Source organism: Pan paniscus, chromosome 2 (assembly GCF_029289425.2).
Source record: "Pan paniscus chromosome 2, NHGRI_mPanPan1-v2.0_pri, whole genome shotgun sequence".
NCBI classification, from domain to species: Eukaryota; Metazoa; Chordata; class Mammalia; order Primates; family Hominidae; genus Pan; species Pan paniscus.
In genome coordinates this window covers 150,531,120-150,550,293 of record NC_085926.1, presented here as the reverse complement: position 1 = coordinate 150,550,293, position 19,174 = coordinate 150,531,120, and the positions used below count along the sequence as shown (strand labels likewise).

At 36.3% G+C, this 19,174-nt stretch overlaps 1 long non-coding RNA gene across 3 annotated transcripts in view; it reads right to left on the bottom strand.

Annotated features, from left to right (window-relative positions):
• The window catches only part of LOC117979796 (uncharacterized), a 103,179-nt gene extending 95,443 nt beyond the window's left edge, over nucleotides 1-7,736 (bottom strand). The window contains exons 1-2 of one of the 3 annotated variants that reach the window (XR_004670781.2): nucleotides 7,495-7,736; nucleotides 6,112-6,290 (exon numbers count right to left, since the gene is read on the bottom strand). This is a non-coding gene — a long non-coding RNA (uncharacterized LOC117979796). The remainder of the gene's footprint in view (nucleotides 1-6,111; nucleotides 6,291-7,494) is intronic. The other 2 variants (XR_010111677.1, XR_010111676.1) reach the window with 2 other exon arrangements.
• Nucleotides 7,737-19,174: the final 11,438 nt, after the last annotated feature.

Below are 19,174 nucleotides of genomic sequence, written 5' to 3'. Positions count from 1 at the left end.
GTATAGGTGTCACTGCATAGAAACTGCTGCTTTCCAGACAGAGGCAGAAGGATCGCTTGAGCCCAGGCCTTCGAGACCAGTCTGGGCAACATGGCAAGACTGTGTCTTTATAAAAAAATTTTTTTTTAATTAGCCAGGCATGAGGTGGGAGGATTGCTTGAACCAGGGAAGTTGAGGCTGCAGTGAGCCCTGATCATATCACTACACTCCAGCCTGGGTGACAGAGCAAGGCCATGTCTCAAAAAACTAAAATAAAATAAAAATAAAGAAACTATTGCTCGCATTTCCAAGCAACAAGTATCCAAGAGGTCATTCACACATGTTCCTTTGCAATTTCAGCATGAGTGCAAATATTTTTCTTCTTTCATCTCTATCAACATTAATACAAAATTTAAAATAATATGGGATAACTATTATAGCCCTCATTCGCAACAGCCATAATTTAGGACTGAGGGATTAACTAAAGTTCGGTATCATTTAAAAGAGCAAAACAAAAATAGAAAATAGCAGTTTTCCTAGTCATAATAAAAAAAGTTTTTGTCCAATTTACAAAAAGTTCCTGCTAATTAAAACCTACTAACACAGTCACAGTTCATATACTATCAAAGTTGTTATTTGAGTAGTCAATTAACTTTCCCCAAAGCACCACAACCAGATAAAACAATTTATTTTCTTGTAGTGTTGTCCTAATTTGGTCTTAATGAGGAGTTGAGCTTGTCTTGTATGTTTGTTCCTTGAGTTGCTGAAGGCTTGATTTACTTGTCCCAGTAAAAGTCTCTGCTTGTTCCCCTCCTTCTCTGAACAAAGACTGATTTTCATATGAAAAGAGTTAGTGAATGTTTTCCCTTAGGCACTGGGGCTAGCTTTTCCCAGAGAAGTAGGCTATTGCATTGCTTTTGTCATCTTTGATCACAGAAATGTTTTCAAAGGGCAGCATAAACAATGATAGTCAAATTGGTCTCTGCTTTCATGAAGAAGGTGATGGAAGTGAATTTTAAACAATTTTAGCAACTAATGTTTGCTGGCACATGAATCTGGATTTACAGTAATTAGAGATATCTGAATTTTCACAAAATAGTCTAGGCATACTTTTTCTTTGGTCTACCAAGACTTGACACTCATTGTTGCTTTGGTTTTCCCTGGTACAGCTGATAACATCAAACACTTAAAATTAGCACTGCAGAATGCAGCTCCAAGCAGCAGCTTCAGGTTGAGTGATTTTATCAATGGTTACAAGAGTAATAGAACTCCAGAGCCGGGATTCTTTCTTGGCTTGTAAAATATCTTTCAGTTCTACCTTTAATATGTTTTTAAGTAGAAAGTAACTTAGTATCATTATGTTACTAAATCCCAGAATCTTTTTTGGAAGGAAGCAAAGGATTTTGAAACACTGAAGATAATGGTGACAAAATGGAGACATGCAAAATTATATTCTTCTATTGACATTAACTGTAACTCTTCAGTGGTACATATATATCAATAACAAATTTCAGGCATTCTAAACAACTGTTGAGGATCTGTTTGTGAACATTTTCCATGTGAGAGAATTCTTTACTCCCCCTAATAAAGCCCTATCTCATGATTTATGCATCAGTTCTCACAGCCTGGCTGCACAAAACAGTTTAATTCCAGAGTGCAGGGAAGCTGAAATGAGGAAGTTGAAGAGACTGAGAGCTTTCTTGGGAGTGCCTAGATACTTCTTCCCTGAAGATCCATACCCGGAAGCCTTGAGAAATACAGCTGATCCAGGAGAAAATGTGAACCTGCATCCTACGGCTCTAAATTCATTTCCAGACCCCCGCCCTCCAAACTCTGTTCCCAGCAAGTGACCTGAAATTTTGCATCAGGCCCAAGAGCAGACAGTTGCTAGGGGGCTGGCTATGGGGCAGCCGTAAAGAAAATAAGCTAAAAAATAAATAAATAAACTTTGAGAATTCTTCTTTAAAATATAGCATTCTAGAACACTTTAGGTTTTCTCAAAAAAATGATTTACAAGTTAATGCTCAAATACATTAATCCAGAACTTTCAATTACAAGACGAGTAAGTCCTGGGGACCTAACATACAGCATGGTGAATATAGTTACTAATACTGTATTGTTTACTTGAAATTTGCTGAGAATAGAACTTGTGTCCTCATTCCTTCCTTGCCATGCATACAAAATGTTAACTATGTGAGGTGATGAATGTGTTAATTAATCTGATAATTAACAGTAATTAGTTAATTGTAATTAATTGTAATTAGATACATTTCACAATGTATATGTATATCAAACCATCACATTGTATACCTTGAATTTATACTGTTTGTCTTAACTTACCTCAATAAAGCCAGAAAAAAGGTTAAAATTTCCCCCCAAATTAATTCAAGAATGAAGATACTTGATTATATAACACTTGCATGAAATAGGAGTACCAGAAAGCATGATAATGGGAAAAGGCAGCAAATGTGAAAACCACCTTTTCCTGATGTAGTTCTGAGTTTGCTCAGGGCTCATCCCAGATGGTTACCTTGTGCATATGCTATATTCTAATTAAAACAGAAAAGAACATATTCAGAAAAAGAATGACTCATCTTAAAATTTTTCATTTAAATTTTATTCATTGAAATGTTTTCATTTAAATTTCATTTTAAAATTTTACTGAATTAAGATAGAATTTGAAATCCCTAAAATAATTAACTATTACTAAGTATGTAGAAGGCCCTTAAATTCCATCTAACTTCTTTTGGTTCTGATATGATTCCCTGCATTTGTTTCGTTTGCATTCCTTTCCCTTTGGATTTGAATGGGAAATTGATTATTAAAATTATATTGCTATATATTAAAATATTGAAATGAAAATTAAGATTTGAAAATAATATTTATCAGAAGTTAACCTTTTTGCATTAGGCCAGTTTACGTTAGGCAAAGTGCCTAACGTAAACTGTACAATACCAATTAATTACAATTAATTAATTAATTGTACAATACCAAAGGCATTATTATATTCCAAATCCCAAAAGTCTTTCTTGCTTCTTGTAGCAAGGTGCATTAGCTGACTAACAGTATTTCCAGGTAGAAAAATGGAAAGGAAAATGCTGAGCCTGTTATAGAGAAGAGCTTAATAGACTTGTGTGCATACATTAGCCTTCTGACTCTGGATTGATTTGCAGAGTGCCACTGCCAACTCCATCTCAGGGAGTCCATCATTAACACTTCCACTGACCCCTCCAGCCCTGCCACCCTGCCCCAAATTATTTTGCAAGTTTTCCAAATTGATACTTTAACTTAATATTTCCTTAAAAATGAGAAAGTTTAAGCAGATTCAAGACTAGTAGAATTGATGTCTCATTTTCTTGGGCAATTTCAGCAAATATTAAGTCTAGGATTTTCTCTAGATTTGTATTTATAGTGTCTATATTGCTATTAACATAGAGAATCAACTAATACTGAGTTCATAAAGAGGTGAGAGGAAAACAAGAAAAAGAAACCCTTCTGCTGTCCTTAAGTAATGACAAATTCCTTTTAAATTTCTTAAGATTTTCATCAGTTTTTAAACAAACAAGTAACACAAGGCGAAAATCTATCAAACACACAAAAATATAGAAACTGGTGATAAATGAGTTTTATTTAGCTATCAAAATTGCTCCTCCTCCTTTTGCTTTCTGCCATCTTTCAACATGAGAACCAGAGATCTGACTGGAAATAGGTCGTTTTCCTGTGCGTGAATAGAAAGTGACTAGTTTTGGGGGCCGGGGACGATGGTTCACGCCTGTAATCCCAGCACTTTGGGAGGCCAAGGCAGGTGGATCACTTGAGCTCAGGCATTCCAGATCAGCCTAGACAACATGGTGAAACCCTGTCTGTACTAAAAATACAAAAATTAGCCAGGAATGGTGAAGCATGCCTGTAATCTCAGCTACTCAGGTGGCTGAGGCAAGAGAATGGCTTGAACCCAGGAGGTGGAGGCTGCGGTGAGCCGAGATCACGCCACTGCACTCCAGCCTGGGAGACAGAATGAGACTCTGTCTCAAAAAAAAGAAAAAGAAAAAGAAAAAAAGGTGACTAGCTTTTCTTTATTCCCAATCAAGTCCATAAATAAAATAGATTAAGATCTTGAAATTTGAACATTGAGATTTGTGTGGTGGTTTCTCATTTCCCTTTTATATTTTCAAGAAGACTCTAAAGATATCACTTATAAGAATTACTTAAATGGGCTTTCTGCTATCATGTTTCTTGGGTTTGGGTAGATGACTTGGATGGCTTCTAAGCAAAGCACGAACAGACAAAAACAATATTACCTACCCCCAAAGGAAAAAGAAATAATAAGATACATCTACAGACCATTACTGATTTATAAGCTCATCATATTCTAATGCTATTTTGGATTTAGCTGGAAGAGGAATCTGTTTAAAATGGTTTATATTAGGATAAAAAGTAGTGTTTAATAATGTATTCATTTTAATATTTCCAGGGTTGAGACACAGAGGGAGTTTTCCAATTTAATCAGCAATGTCCTATGTGTGCTCACCTTGCCTTTAGATGAAATCTGACCGAGGATGTTTCATCACCACGGTTTTTTGTTCTAGAGAAGCCTCATTACTTTGTACTCTGCTTGTTTCACCAGCTCACAACCCCAACCAAGCTCGACTGCTTTTATATTCAGATAGACAGCCATCTTTCTCCTTTATCACTTTAGCCAGTTCTGTTAGCATTCCTGTTTCCCTCATATTCTTTGTCCTTTCCTAAACCTGTCTATTTTACCTACCTAGCCCTAATCTTTTTTTTATTTTTAAAAATGTATCTATTTTTTGTAGAGACAGGTTCTTGCTATGTTGCCAAGGCTGGTCTCGAACTCCTGGACTCTACAGATCCTCCTGCCTTGGGCTCCCAAAGTGCTGTGATTACCAACGTGAGCTATCACACTTGGCCCCAGCCCTAATCCTAAACCACTCCATTATTTTAGGTTCTTGAATTCTGGTGGGGAAACCACACCACCCTTCAGACAGGTGCTGCTCCAAATTTACACTCACAGTTGGCCTGCAGACTATCTGGCCAACCATGTTTATGCTCAGAGAATGCAGTTTTTGTCATCCCTCACAATGGCAAGTCAAAACCATCCACATGCAAACTGTCCAGTTGTCCTTCACCTTCCTTGCTGCTCCTTCACCCTAATCCCTTTCCCTAGCAGCACCCTTCTCTCTTACTTCACAGAGACATTCAAACCTGCCACCAGGTTTTTCCCATCTGATTTCCAAGACTCATGCATCTGTCTCTCCTTTAGATGGTCTTGCCTACTTCTCTAGGGTCTGTTAAGAAATATTTACCAGCGTCTCATCCCTCTCCTGTGTTTTCAGTTTCTTTCTCCTGTCTCCACATTCTCCCTGCCTATAACAGACTATTATCTCATTTCTGTCTGTACTCTGCTAAAGTTTTCTGGCAAAGTTGGCCTATAACTATCTAATATCGCAATGCAAAATACTGTTTTCATCTATATTAGCTGATTACCTGATTACACAGGTAATCATCTCATTCTTATTGAAATTCTCTCCTCTCTTCCCTCTGGGCACACACACTTTTATGGTTTTCCTCTTGTATTTCAGACCTTTCCATTCTAATCTTTCCCCCCAAAAGCTTGTGTGATTTCTTTCCTGGAGTGAGGGGGAGGGCTGAAGTGGTAGAGCCAAGATTCTGAACCAGATAGTAGAACTCAGAACAGAACTACACAGGTTCCATAATGCATAACAGCTTCAGAATTAAGATTTTTAAAAAAAGAAAGAAAAAAGAAAAGGAAGTTGAAATCCCAGCTTCACCAGTTACTGGATGGATACTCTAGGGCAAGTTAGTTTCGTTGAGCACTGCTTTTCTCATCTACAGCATGTAGCTAATAATACCGTTCAGATAAAGTTGTTGTAAGGAACAGCTCTGGTAATAAATGCAAAGAATCTGTAAACTGTAGCTTTCCAATAAATGACATTATTGAGTTTATGTTTCCTCAAATATTTATCTTTGTTTTCAGTGTCAAGCGTGAGACAAAACAGGGAGGTAGGGAGTCATTTAGGGCAGTGTTATATTAGGGAAGGAGAGAGAAGCATTCTTGCCATAATACACTTGAACCAATTTAACAATTACCTGAATTTAAGAGACTTCCATTCTTTTGAGAGGTATGTTGATCTGAATTCCTTGCCAGCACTGTTAGCCAACCATTCTTCACAGCTTCCTTCTTCTTATCCTAGATTCCTCATGGACCAGTGACTCCAGATTCGCAGTTCCCAAAGCACATTCTCATATTATCTCATTACTTTTACAACCTTTGTTCAACACCAAAGACAGAAACATTTAATAGGAGTTGACTAAGCAAATCAGAACATTTCTAATTTTGTGGCGAATTTTTTTACTTATAGGTTTATAATTGAAAGAAAAAACAAAGCATCTATAAATTGTTTAAAGCTCTTGATGAAGGATTTTTTATTGTAAAACTATTACCACACAAATAGAAAGCAAACTTTGTCAAATATTTTATTTAATTCATTAATTAATGAGAGTACCAGTAAGATGTTATAATCACGTCAAAGGAGAATTCTTAGAGCACACATATACAACAGACATCCCCAGAAATTTGGAAGTGAATATACATGTAGTTGTGATACTGTCAATATCCACCTGACAATAACTAATTAAGTTCTACCACACACAATTCATTTGCATTGCCATGGATACCTATTATTAGTTTTCTTTTCCTTTTTTAGACAGAGTCTCACTCTGTCACCCAGGCTGGAGTGCAGAGGTGCTATCTCGGTTCACTGCAACCTCTGCCTCCTGCGTTCAAGTGATTCTCCTGCCCCAGCCTCCCAAGTAGCTGGGATTACAGAAGTGTGCCACCACACCCACTTAATTTTTTTGTATTTTTAGTAGAGATGGGGTTTCACCATGTTGGCCAGGCTGATCTTGAACTTTTGACCTCAGGTGATCCGCCCACCTTGGCCTCCCAAAGTGCTAGGATTACAGGCATGAGCCACTGCACCCAGCCCCTATTATTAGTTTTTTTTACAACATATAGAGTTGTGAAATAGTTCAAAGACAAGGAAAAGAGATAACTCTAACAGAACATTCAGTAATGATTTTGTCCATTGAAATGTTTTTCACATTTTTTCCTAACAGTTTAACTCTTAAAGCTAGGAAAGATACCAACTGTACATTTTTCTATGTCTTGATACTGTACTCAGATTATTTCTACTTGCCAATAATGAGACAGATTTAGAATGTATTAAGGGTTTCTAAAATAATATATAGGAATCAGATCCTGAATGGATTACAGAACCCCTGATTTCCACTTCTAGAGTCAATACTTTGAACACTGTGTGTCCTGATTTCCTTACATGTAAAATGACATTTACATTTTCTCTATTCTAATATTTCTATTTTAGAGTAGATGGCAGAAATTACAGAAGCAGGAAAAATAAGATTCATCATTTGGGGATGCAACAGGTTAGTACAGCAATTGTTTCAACTTACATTTTCTCCTAATTCTTTTTCTTTCCCCCACCCTTCTGGGCTGCATGATAAAGCTTGATTGGGATCTCACTGGAAAGGGAAGCAGTGGTGCTGGTGCAGTGTACGAGGAACATGATAGAGAATCATCATGGCATTCCCAGAACAAGTTCACAATGGAATCATTGTCAGAGTTCCCTTTGCTTTGACCCTGATGCTGAGCATGAACTCAGGGCAAATGCCCCATAGTTCACCCAGCTGGAGCCCTGTGAGAACAAGGAAGGTGATGTCAGCTTTGGCACTCTGTTTAAGTACAGTGAAGCCTGCGCCTAGTGAATTTCATGAAGATGGATCACCACCCTCAGCTCTGTGTTTACAAAGACATCAGGAATAAACACACATACCTTAAGTGAAAGAAAACCACAGCTACTCTTATCACCCTGAAAAATGAATCGATTTTTTAAAAAAATGCATGAGTTATTTAGAAAATATCATAAATATATCATGAGAGCCCTCGTTGCTAGTTAGTCAATATCATCAGAGCATTGGGAAAGCTGTTTTGCTTTTATTTTCCATGAGCCACAGCTCCTTGTCACTTACAGTTACTGCTCTGAACATCAGTTATTATGTCAGCCTTTACAATATTTTATCACTTTCACTTCAATGTTACATAGAAAAGAACAAATATTTTAGATCTAGAAGTAATTTGGGTCAGGCTTTCTTAAAATTCCTATAAAGTTCCTGGCACTTCTGAAAAGACTCCATTCTTTCTCCAAGAACAAAATTTTATTTGATTTCACCACCCCTAAATAACAATAGCAGTGATTAAACAATTGTTTTCATTCCCTTTACAAATAACTTTTTATTCTAATCTCCTCCTTCAAAGAAATAACTAATTACTGTTGCTTTTACAATCATACCAATTATGCATGGATTTAAAAAATAAAGTTAATATGTCTAACTGTATCATTGGAAAAGACTCTAAGGTAAACAGGAAGAAAACAGAAGACTTACAGAGATTGAGACCTGGGGGAGCTTAAGCTGGTTCAAACATCTGTAAACTAAACCTCCTTCTTTCCATGAAAAAAAAAAAAAAAAAAGCAACTATCATTTGTCCAAGAGTATTGCCATTAGTGTGTGTGCATGTGTGTGTGTGTGTATGTGTGTTTACTGTTTGTTTCTTTAAAAGATAAATGTTTAAGTATGTAATTGAGGAGAAAGACAAATGCTTGTAAATATATTGTTTCCCTAAGCACACACACACAGGAAAAAAAAAAAGACTCAGTGAGAAAGGAACTTGCATATTTTCATTGAATTTTGACAGATAAAAAAATGGGAAAGAGATATAGCTGTTGATGGTAAACAAAGGTAGAAGCATTTAGCTTTTAATCACCATAGAACTAAGTCAAAACCTGCCCTCTGTTTCAGTTCCAGAATCACAAAGGCAATTTTGAGATTTTTCTCACTAATTCTTGTCATTCACAACAGATAACATGTGACGAATGTTCATTACATGCCAGGTTGAGCTAAGTCTTTCACATGCATTAACTATTTCTAACCCTTATAACAATTTTATAAGGCAAGTATTATTATTATCAATCTATCAACTATTATTATCCAGCCCTTCAGTGAATAAGGAAATTAAGGATCTGAGAGGTTGAAATTGCCTAAAGTCACAGAGCCATAGAGATCCATGGCTCTGTTATCTTTCTTATGTTTTGTTTACAATGGATTCTGAGACACAAGTGACCTCAACTGGCAAATGCTTCTCAGGCTCTGCAGCAATGTTTTCCAAATCCCTTGCACTTCTTAACATTCTAACATACACAGTACCTTAATTTGTTTGTATTTCTTAGAGGTTTTTTTTCTCACTCTCTTTAGCTTAAAAATTCAATAAATTTTGCCTGCAAAGGCCCTTTCTCAGGTCCTTGTGCTTTTTCTATTCCTCCAACTACATTAAATTTTTATACAAATTTAAAAATGTATTTTTAAATCCGGGGTCTGCCCTGGAGTGCCCTACATGCCCCTGGCCCTCCCCAATTCCTTGCCCCTGGCACATGTCTTTTGCCCTTTACTTACCTTACTTAACTGTTTGTCCTTTGCTTACAGGAAGTTGTTTTGTCACCCTTTTGGTGCGATTTGGTGAGATTCAGCAGGAACCAAATCATACGACAAAGTAATAAGTAATGGACTCCAGAGATTGTGTTAAGTAAAGATATTGATTTGCCAGAATATTTTACACTTGTTACTGACATAATATTTTAATTGTTTACAATTTTGGATATTAGGAAATAAAACAATTATTGTCCCAAACTGAAAAATAATGAAATTTGTGTCTCAAAAAAGCCAAACCCTCTTCACTTTCTCTCCTGTGCCTTTTATGTCTTGGGTAGGGAATGAAGGCAATAGAGTTTTCCCTCCCATAAGCTCCTCAAATATTGTTTTGTTTTCAAGATATGTGGAACTTCTATTAAACTGCAAGAAAGGAGGACCGATGCTTTACCATTAACATATTAATTATCCTGACTTCTTTCTCTGATTAGGTAACAACAACCTTCAGGACAAAAATAGCCCTTAGCTTCTAGCATAAGGGAGAGGGAAGCTTCCACTACTCTACGGTTGTTAGATTACACACGTTTCTTAATATCAGAGGTTATGGTCTCTGTTAAAGCAACACACACACATATCCATCCATAATTTTTACTTCTTATTCTTCTGTATTTCACTATCTGAAGTCTTCTGCTATTTAACACACAATTTTTGAGGATTCATTATTTTGTTCTCTTTGAAAGCTGAGATTACGTCTTAATTAAAAAGATAGTCTACACTTAAGGAGCATACAGTTTAATGGAGGAAGGTTAAACTGACTAGGAACTTCTAAATACAATGCAGTGTGCATAATATTATTTTAGGGAATTGAGTAATCTAGGAGCTGCTAGAATTCAGTTGACCTAGTGCAGGGTGAGAAGAAATCATCCTGTTTCTCCCACTCTAGGCCCCTTCCTGGACCACAGTAAGTGCAACTAATTTCCTCTCTGGGCCTGCTAAATAATTTGTGGGGCCCAGTATAAAATGAAAATGTGCCTTTAAAGGTATTAAAACATAAAACAATTTCCTTTCTTCTGTGGTCCCTGTCTCCTGACCTATCACAGTATTTTATACTTACTATTTGATGTCATATTCCCCCAGCACAGTGATGCAAGAGCCAACCTTCATAGGCCCCCCAGTGGTCCACCCCATGACTTGGAGCATACACATTGACTTAGCCCTCCAGTTGCTGGGTTCTCTTCCCACCAGCCGCTGCACCTATGCCATTTGGAATAAGTAATGCATGGTGCTTTCACCAGCAACAGGAAAGCCGAGCCGGGCATCATCTTCCTTTCCTACAGGGCCTCCTCCCAAGCTATAGTAACCTCCATGAAGGTAGCAAATGCAATGTAGCAATGATGGGACTTACTTGGTACCTGGATTGGAGCTAAGTGAGAGGCCCACGTGGGCTGAATTGCCTGCTGAATATGTCATTGTGCTGCTAACTAGGGGCAGTGACAGCCCCTGCCTTGTCTGGCCCCAAAGATGTCCTGGAGCGTTTGTGCCTGCCTCTGCTAATACCCACTTCCTTGCCCATGGCACCGGGATGAAGGTGGAAAAAATGGCAGTGTTAGCTGAGGTGGAAAATGTGTGCTGTCCAAGAGAAGTGGCAGGAGGAGGATGCCTGCAAGCTGAGGTTCCAAGCCCCTGCACAGGCTTTATTGTTGAAAGTTAAAATTATCATTTAGAATACCAAGACAGCAACCTCAGAGCATTAAATCCCTTCTAGTAGACCCTTCTGACCACATTGAGCTGGGCCCTATGTGATTCCACTGGCTTTATGCCCACATGGCCAGTCCTGCTCCTTCCTACCAATCTCCCACTCTATCATCTTTTACTGTTGTTAATTACTACTTTAGGAAAAAAATTTACTCTGCAGTTTTCTTAATTTTTATTTACCAGCTATTACTCTAGGATAAAGTAAAAGTGTCTTAACCTAGCAAAATTTAGGCTTCAAAATTTTGCATCACCTTCAGCTGCAGCCTTATCTCTTCCCACTTCTTTCCACTGTGCCTATCTCCTACAGCTCTTGGGCTTTTTGCTATAGCTAATGAACTCCCCCAAATGTGCTCGTGCTTCCACATTTTTGCATTACTGTCTTCCTTTCTGAAAAATTCTCTAAACTTCTTTTCCACTAGTTCCATCTCAAGGCTTATATTGAAGGTTATGTCTTCCTAATTTCCCCAGTCAATCTCACTCCTCTCACCCAGCATCACACCTTGCTCCTTATGCTCCTCTGCATGTTTCTTTTTGCCTTGGCACAGTTCCTAGATGTACTTCCGGTGATCAAAGCCCAGGAAACTCTGAGATAATGCCAATTCAAATATTTGATCCCGAATTAAAGTCCACCCCAACTTTGCTGATACTCCTTTCACAGAGCAAGTAGGATGGAGGGTCACCAGAGAAAGTGAAGGACAATGTAACAGTTTGCTAGTGGGTGGTTTTGACTTGCCAAAGTGAGGGATGGCAGAGACTACTTACGGTGAGCATATACATGGTTGGCCAGAGTGGACTGCAGGCCTGCCCTGGTGGATAGGGTTGGTATGGTTTCCTCACCAGAACTGAAGGACTTAAGATATTAGATTGGTTTAAGATTAAGGCTAGATAAGCGAAAGAGGTGAGGTGTAGAAAAGGACAAAGGACACAAGGAACATGGCAAAGTTAGCAGAAGTGACTAAAGTGATCAAGGAGGAGGGGGGTTGTCTATCTGAATGTAAATCAGGTAAGTCTTGTTGGAGTCATGAGCTGGTGAAACAAGCAGAAAATAAAGTAATAAGGCTTCTGTAGGTCAAAAAGTGGGAATGAAAAGAAAGGTGTTAGAAAGTTTGAAGAAATTTAACTCATTTTGCATTCTACTGATAGTATAAAATAATACATGGTACAGTAGATCCCTTTATGTGCAGTTTCAGTTACCTACAGTCAACCATGGTCTGAAAATACCAAGTGGAGAGTTCCAGAAATAAACAATTTGTAGGTTTTAAGTTTCACCCCGTTCTGAATAGTGTGATAAAATCTCTTGCTGGCTCATTGCATCCCACCCAGGACATGCCTCATCCCTTTGTCTAGCGTATCCAGGCTGCATACCCTACCTGCTCAGTAGTCATCATCGTCACCTGCTCCTGACATCCTGCCATTGACATTGTCATGGCTAGATGTTCCAAGGTCTCCTGAAACAGATGATCCTCTTTTTGGTGTATCATCAGAAAGTAAACAGCAGCCAAATGCTACATCACAATGCCTGCGCCATTTGCCTCACTTCATCTCATCATGTAGGCATTTTATCATCTCACATCATCACAAGAAGGGTGAATGCAGTACAATAAGATATTTTGAGACAGAAACCACATTCACGTAACTCTTATTACAGTATATTGTTATCATTGTTCTATTTTATTATTCATTATTGCTAGTCTCTTAGAGTACCTAATTTATGTTAGACTTTGTCATTGGTATATAAGAAAAAAGCATAGTACTTTTATAAGGCTTGGTACTATCTGCAGTGTCAGGCATCCACTTGAGGTCTTGAAACATATCCCTTGCAGAAGAGGGGAGGCTACTGTAATTTAGTTCAGATTGAAGAACTCTGTCTCTCTCTCTCTCTCTCTCTCTCTCTCTATATATATATATATATATATACACTCACATATATATATTGCTCTCTCTATATATATATGTATACACACACAGACATATATATATATATATAGCTTTTTGATATTGAAGGAATAAAAAGGCTAAAAGCTTAAAACAGACCTCAATGTGAATCTGATTGGTCCAGTAAAGTGGTTGTACCCTTTTACATACTCAACGTCAGTGTATAAGAGTTCAGTTCACCCATATCCTTACCAATACTTGATATGGTCAGTCTTTCTAATTTTAGCAATTTTTATGGATGTTTAGTGGTATCTTATTGTGGCTTTTTTTTTTTGCATTTCCCTACTATCAAATGATGTTGAACATCTTGTCATGTACTTGTCAACCATATATATTCTTTGTAAAATGTCTTTTCAACTTTTTGTATCCTTTTAAACTTTGGTTTTGGGGTTTTATTATTGTTTTGAAAGTTCTGGATATATTCTGGATACAAATCCTTTATCCAATACATGCTTTGCAAATATTTTTGTGTGTGGCTCATCTTTTCATTCTCCTTTCAGTATCTTTTGAATAGCAGACATTTTCCATTTTGATGAAGTACAATTAATCCATTTGTTTTCTTTTTTGGATGGTGCTTTTGATATCAAAACTAGGGAATCACTGCCTAACCCAAAGTCACAAAATTTTTATAAAGTTTTATAGGTTTAAGTCTTACAGTTAGGTTTATTATCTACTTTAAGTTACTTGTTTATACATTTAACAAGATAGAAATAAACTTTTTTACATATCAATATATAATTGTTCTACCATTATTTGTTGAAAACGTTATACTTTCTTTACTGAACTGCCTTTAAGCTTTTGTCAAAAAATTACTGTTCATATATTTGTGGTTCCATTTCTGCATTCTCCTCTTTTCCTTTGGTCTATTTGTCTATCTTGACACAAATGACACACTGTTACATGTTTATATACAGAGACGTTTATAATTAGTTTTGAAACCAGGTAGTTTTAGCCCTCCAACTTCTTTTTTTAGCTATTCTATGTCTTTGCATTTTTGTTTGAAATTTAGAATCAGCTTGGCAATTTCCACAAAAAGATTTATTGGTATTTTGATTGAGATTGCAGTCACTTTATTCATCAATTTTGGGAAAATTGACGTTGTAATACTATTGAGTCTTGCAACCTATAAACAACAACAAAAACTCTCACTGCATCTCTACCTCAAAGAATTTTTCTTAGTGTATTTTCTTTCATTTCTTCAAGCAATGTAGTTTTAAATGTACAGATTTTTGTCTGATTTAGTCCTATTCTATATTTCTGATGCTACTTTAAATGGTCTTGCTTTTTAAATTTTAATTCCTAAGGAGACTACACATTTACATTAGGACATATCACTCATTTAAATTTTCTAAGAAACTATTGTCTACTGTTCATTAATTCACAATTCTTGCTGAAATTTTCAAGACATTCTTTGGCCTCCTTTCTATCTCCCACTTAATCCATCAAAAAAAAAGTCTTATTTTTTTTTTTATTTAAGAGTTCCTGTTTTTCTGAAGTATTATATAATAAAAGTTTGGGAAAGGTACTTAGTAAGAAACTGAATGAGGTTATTTTGAAGGTAGCTTTAAGGGAAATTTCTTTTTATAAAATTCTGAGTGTGATTCATCCAACAATAATAGTCTAGATACTGGACTTCTTTCAAGGACAGAACAGAAAATAAGAATATTTTGATTGTTTTCTTTGAGCTACAATGAATAAACACTCTAGGGTATGTGTGTTTATCTACCTATATTATATTAATTGCTAGGAGACCAGAGTACCATTTAGTAAGTTACTTTTTCCAGAGCAGTGGATGGTGTTTGGCTCTCTAATGGGATTAATTTAACTAAGACAGTTAATTGAATCAATTCATTCTCCCAGAGAAGCTTTTACTCACCCTCCCTTTTCCACTGAATTAAGGAGAGGCTGCATTTTCTTTCTTTTTTGTGTATTTGTATTTAGCATTATTCCTTTGGTAGCTTAACAGCATTTAAGTTACAAAATGAGTTAAGAAAATGATTGATTATGGACTTTGGCAGAAGCTATAAAGCTGTCTGGTAGAAGCTTAGAATGTAATTTATTTCTGAAATCACAGTTGAGTGTGGTCTTTTCTTAAGACACACTGAATCATACTCCAGAATGTGGGTCTTGAAAAACAAGTCTCTATCCAAATTTAATAGATTGTTTTGGAAGTCATATGACTTGGGAGTTTGAAAATCAGGAGCCATTTTTTGTGTGAATATTAGTATGTGGATCGTCATATTCCTGTATTCCATCTCAGAGCCATTTTTACAGATTGGTAAACATAATTGGAAACTTTAAATGACATGCTACTCAGTCACATCATTAGCTACAGTACTGCTTGGAATAATATCTGTGATTCTTATAATATACATGCCCCGGGTTTACTGCTGCATGTATGAATCAGCATAAGCACTAGACTGGGGTTTCTTAGATTTGGATTTCTGTCCTAGTTTCCCATGACTAACAGTGGCCAAGCAACAGTGGCCACTAAAGTGGCCAAGCAACTTTAGCATTAGTTTGTTATGGCTGCCCAACAAATTACCATGGACTAGATGGCTTAAACAACAGAATTTATCTTCTCACAATTCTGGGGTCTGGAAGTCTGAGATCAAGGCGTCAGCAGGGCTGGTTTCTTCTGAGGCCTCCATACTAGGTATGCATATGGCTGCCTTCACTCTGTGTGTTCACACGGTCGCTTGTCTGTGTATGTGTACTAATCTCTTCTTACAAGGACATCAATCACATGAGGTCTCAGCCTAACAACCCCATTTTACCTTGGTTATTTCTTTAAAGGCTCTATCTCCAAATACAGTCACATTCTGAAGTACTAGGGTCAGAACTTCAACATATGAATAAATTATTTTTGAATTTCTTATGACATTCATATGTCAAAGCCCTAATCCTAGTACTTTAGAATGTGATTGTATTTGGAGATAGGGTCACAATTCAACCCATAACACCCTTTAAGCTTTTGCTTCTTTATTCATAAAATGTGTGAATTGATTTGAGTATCACTAAAGACTGTTCAAGGTCTAAAGGGTTAGTATGATTTTGAAAAGATGATCATTATCTTTTCTAAAAATAAATATTGTGATTTTTCAATGTTCTTGACTGCAAGCATCAGAAAATGACCCCGGATAACCTAAAGAAAATTTCTTGATTAACTGTGGGAGTTCTGAGTTTAAGAGTAGGCTAGAGGGTGAGGGAGGTCTCACACATGGGCTATCCAGTGGGAGGCTGACACCAACTGCCACTAACACCACATACTATGTGAGGGTACAGGCATTGCAGGAGACTCCTGAAAGGACAGGGAGGGGTCACAGAAAGATGCAGTGAATAGTCTAGAGCATCCCACTTCTATAAAATGACAGATAACCACCAGGAACATATTATGGTATTTTATAACATTAAGCTAAATGTGTTTAGAAGAGCTGAAAAAAATATTAAGCAAACAATCTCCAGATAGATAGACAGATAGATAGATAGAAATGATAGATAGATAGATAGATAGATAGATAGATAGATAGATAGATAGATAGATAGACAGAGATATAGATATAGATATCTGATAGACCCCTAAAGTGTCTCCTGATTTTTTTAATGGCTCCTCACAATTATATTTTGATAATAAATTTTTAAATAAAATTCAAATTAGAGGTAGAAGTAAAAATTACTACATTGAAAAACTGCACTAGCTTTTTTTCACTCAGAAATCTCTTTAGACTTTAATGATCTTGTCTGTAAAATGGGAACAAAGCTACTTAAATTGTTAAAAGCAAGACAGATGAAATTTGGGCTTACACCTTTATGATTTACAAGCTCTACGATTAAGTATTGAAGATGTGATAGTTTTTTTTCCCTTTATCCTCCATCAGTGCCCTATTGTTCATCTTTCATTATTTTTCTTGGAAAGGTTAAATTGATGTTTTAAAAATCGATTTCCATAACTTCAATTTTCTTATAGATATTTCCTTGTAATCAATTCTGCTATACATTTTTTTCCAACAGAGCTCTTAGAAATTACTGTTTACATTATACTAAGATGCTAGTAATCACATTGAATTATCTCCTTATTTCTCAATTGCTTTACATCTTATCTTTTCCTCAACTCTGCTCTGAAATATATTTTTTGTTGTTGTTGTTTGTAATTTTAACATATGTTACTATTTTTGGCCCAAATACTAGATACATAACAAAATCACTATTCAAAACTTCTCTTTAGATGTAAAGCTTTATTTTGGACATCTTAAGAATTTCAAGTTTTTGTTGAACTCAGTGTTATAACTTTCAGATTTCATGTTTAAATATTTTGAAAACTATACTGATTCATATTTTTGCTCATTTTTAGTTGAATAAACTCTCTCTTTTTTGTTTTTGTTTTTGAGACAGGGTCTTACTCTGCCACTCAGCCTGCAGTGCAGAGGCGCAAAAACAGCTCACTGCAGCCTTGAACTACGGGGTTCAAGGGATCCTCCTGCCTCAGCATCCCATGTAGCTGAGACCACAGGAGTGCACCGCGGTTGGCTAATTTTTTTATTTTTTTGTAGAAACGGTATCCCATTTTTTTGCGCAGATTCGTCTCAAACTCCTGGGCTCAAACGATCCTCCTGCCTCAGCTTCTTAGAGTGTTGAGATTACAGGTATGAGACACTGCACTCAGCTTAAATAAACTAGCTCTAAAACCCTGATTGTTATGTATTTGGCTGTTTCTTTACATTCTCACTAGGAATTAATATCCAAAAACTCTCATTCATTCAACAAATATGAGTAACTACTATGTGTCAATTATTGTTCTTGACATATAGTAGATGTTCACTAATATTTCTTCATAGTCATGTTAATTGCAGTTTTTGTTTGGCTTATTTTTTTGTTACTGAAAATTTGTGGTGAAAACAAAAGGTATTTTGCTCTACTATTTTTATTTCCTGAAAAATAGTAATGGATACTCTTTCTCATCCGTTTACTTCTTGCAAATAAACATCAGGGCATAGGAAATTCTTTGAAATTAGAAGAGATCATTAAATTACTTCTTTGGAAGGTATCTCAGTTTTGGAGGTTTCCAAACTGTTAAATGTATTCTTTTTCAGGTAATATCATACATATTTAAAATACGCAAAATTGCTATTTTTCTAGTACAAAGGTATTATATATTATATATCCAAATTTTTAACTTTTTAAAATTTCAACATCACTAAATAAGAACAATGAGCCAGCTTTAATAAACATAAGTAGAAAATTAGAGCGACATTATGAGTGACATTTACAATCATGTCAATCTCAACATCTCATTTACTTTTGTAATTGCTAAGATTACACACTTTCACAAAGATACATAGTTGTTGTGTATCTTTAATGTAATCTAGAAGCTGGAAAAAGGAGGTAGTTGGACACTTTTATTTCAAAGTTAAATCACTGACAACATCTACCATCTGCTCACATTCCCCTTCACAAAAATAAAATTCAGCCAAGAAGCTTCCAAAACCTTCAGATGAAACCCATAAAAGATATTATCACAATTCTTCATCCTACCCACTCACTTACTATTGCACAACTACTGTTAGGCAGTGATGAACACGTGTACAGAATACCGGCATCTGAGCCCTAACATTTAATTGGACTTGGCGCATGTGTGCGGTGACAGTGTACTCAGACGTTTTTATGTGAAAGAACAAGCACAGACCTGAATTTTAAAAAGAAACAGAAAACAAGTCTTTCTAAACTGTGCACATTTGCAAGGAGCTCAAATAGGTACTAATAGATAATAGGTCTTTTTTCCAAGAACTTCCCTCAAGCAAGTTAACCCAGAAGAACTATTTAATGAGCTAAGTGGTTTTCAAAAACACAGTCTGAAATGCCCCATTTCTCTGCAACTACTTCCCTTCATGGGTGAGACACTGAGACCAGTGGAAGTCAAACAAAACACACAGTTTCTTCTCCATCCTTCGTGCTGTTTCCTTAA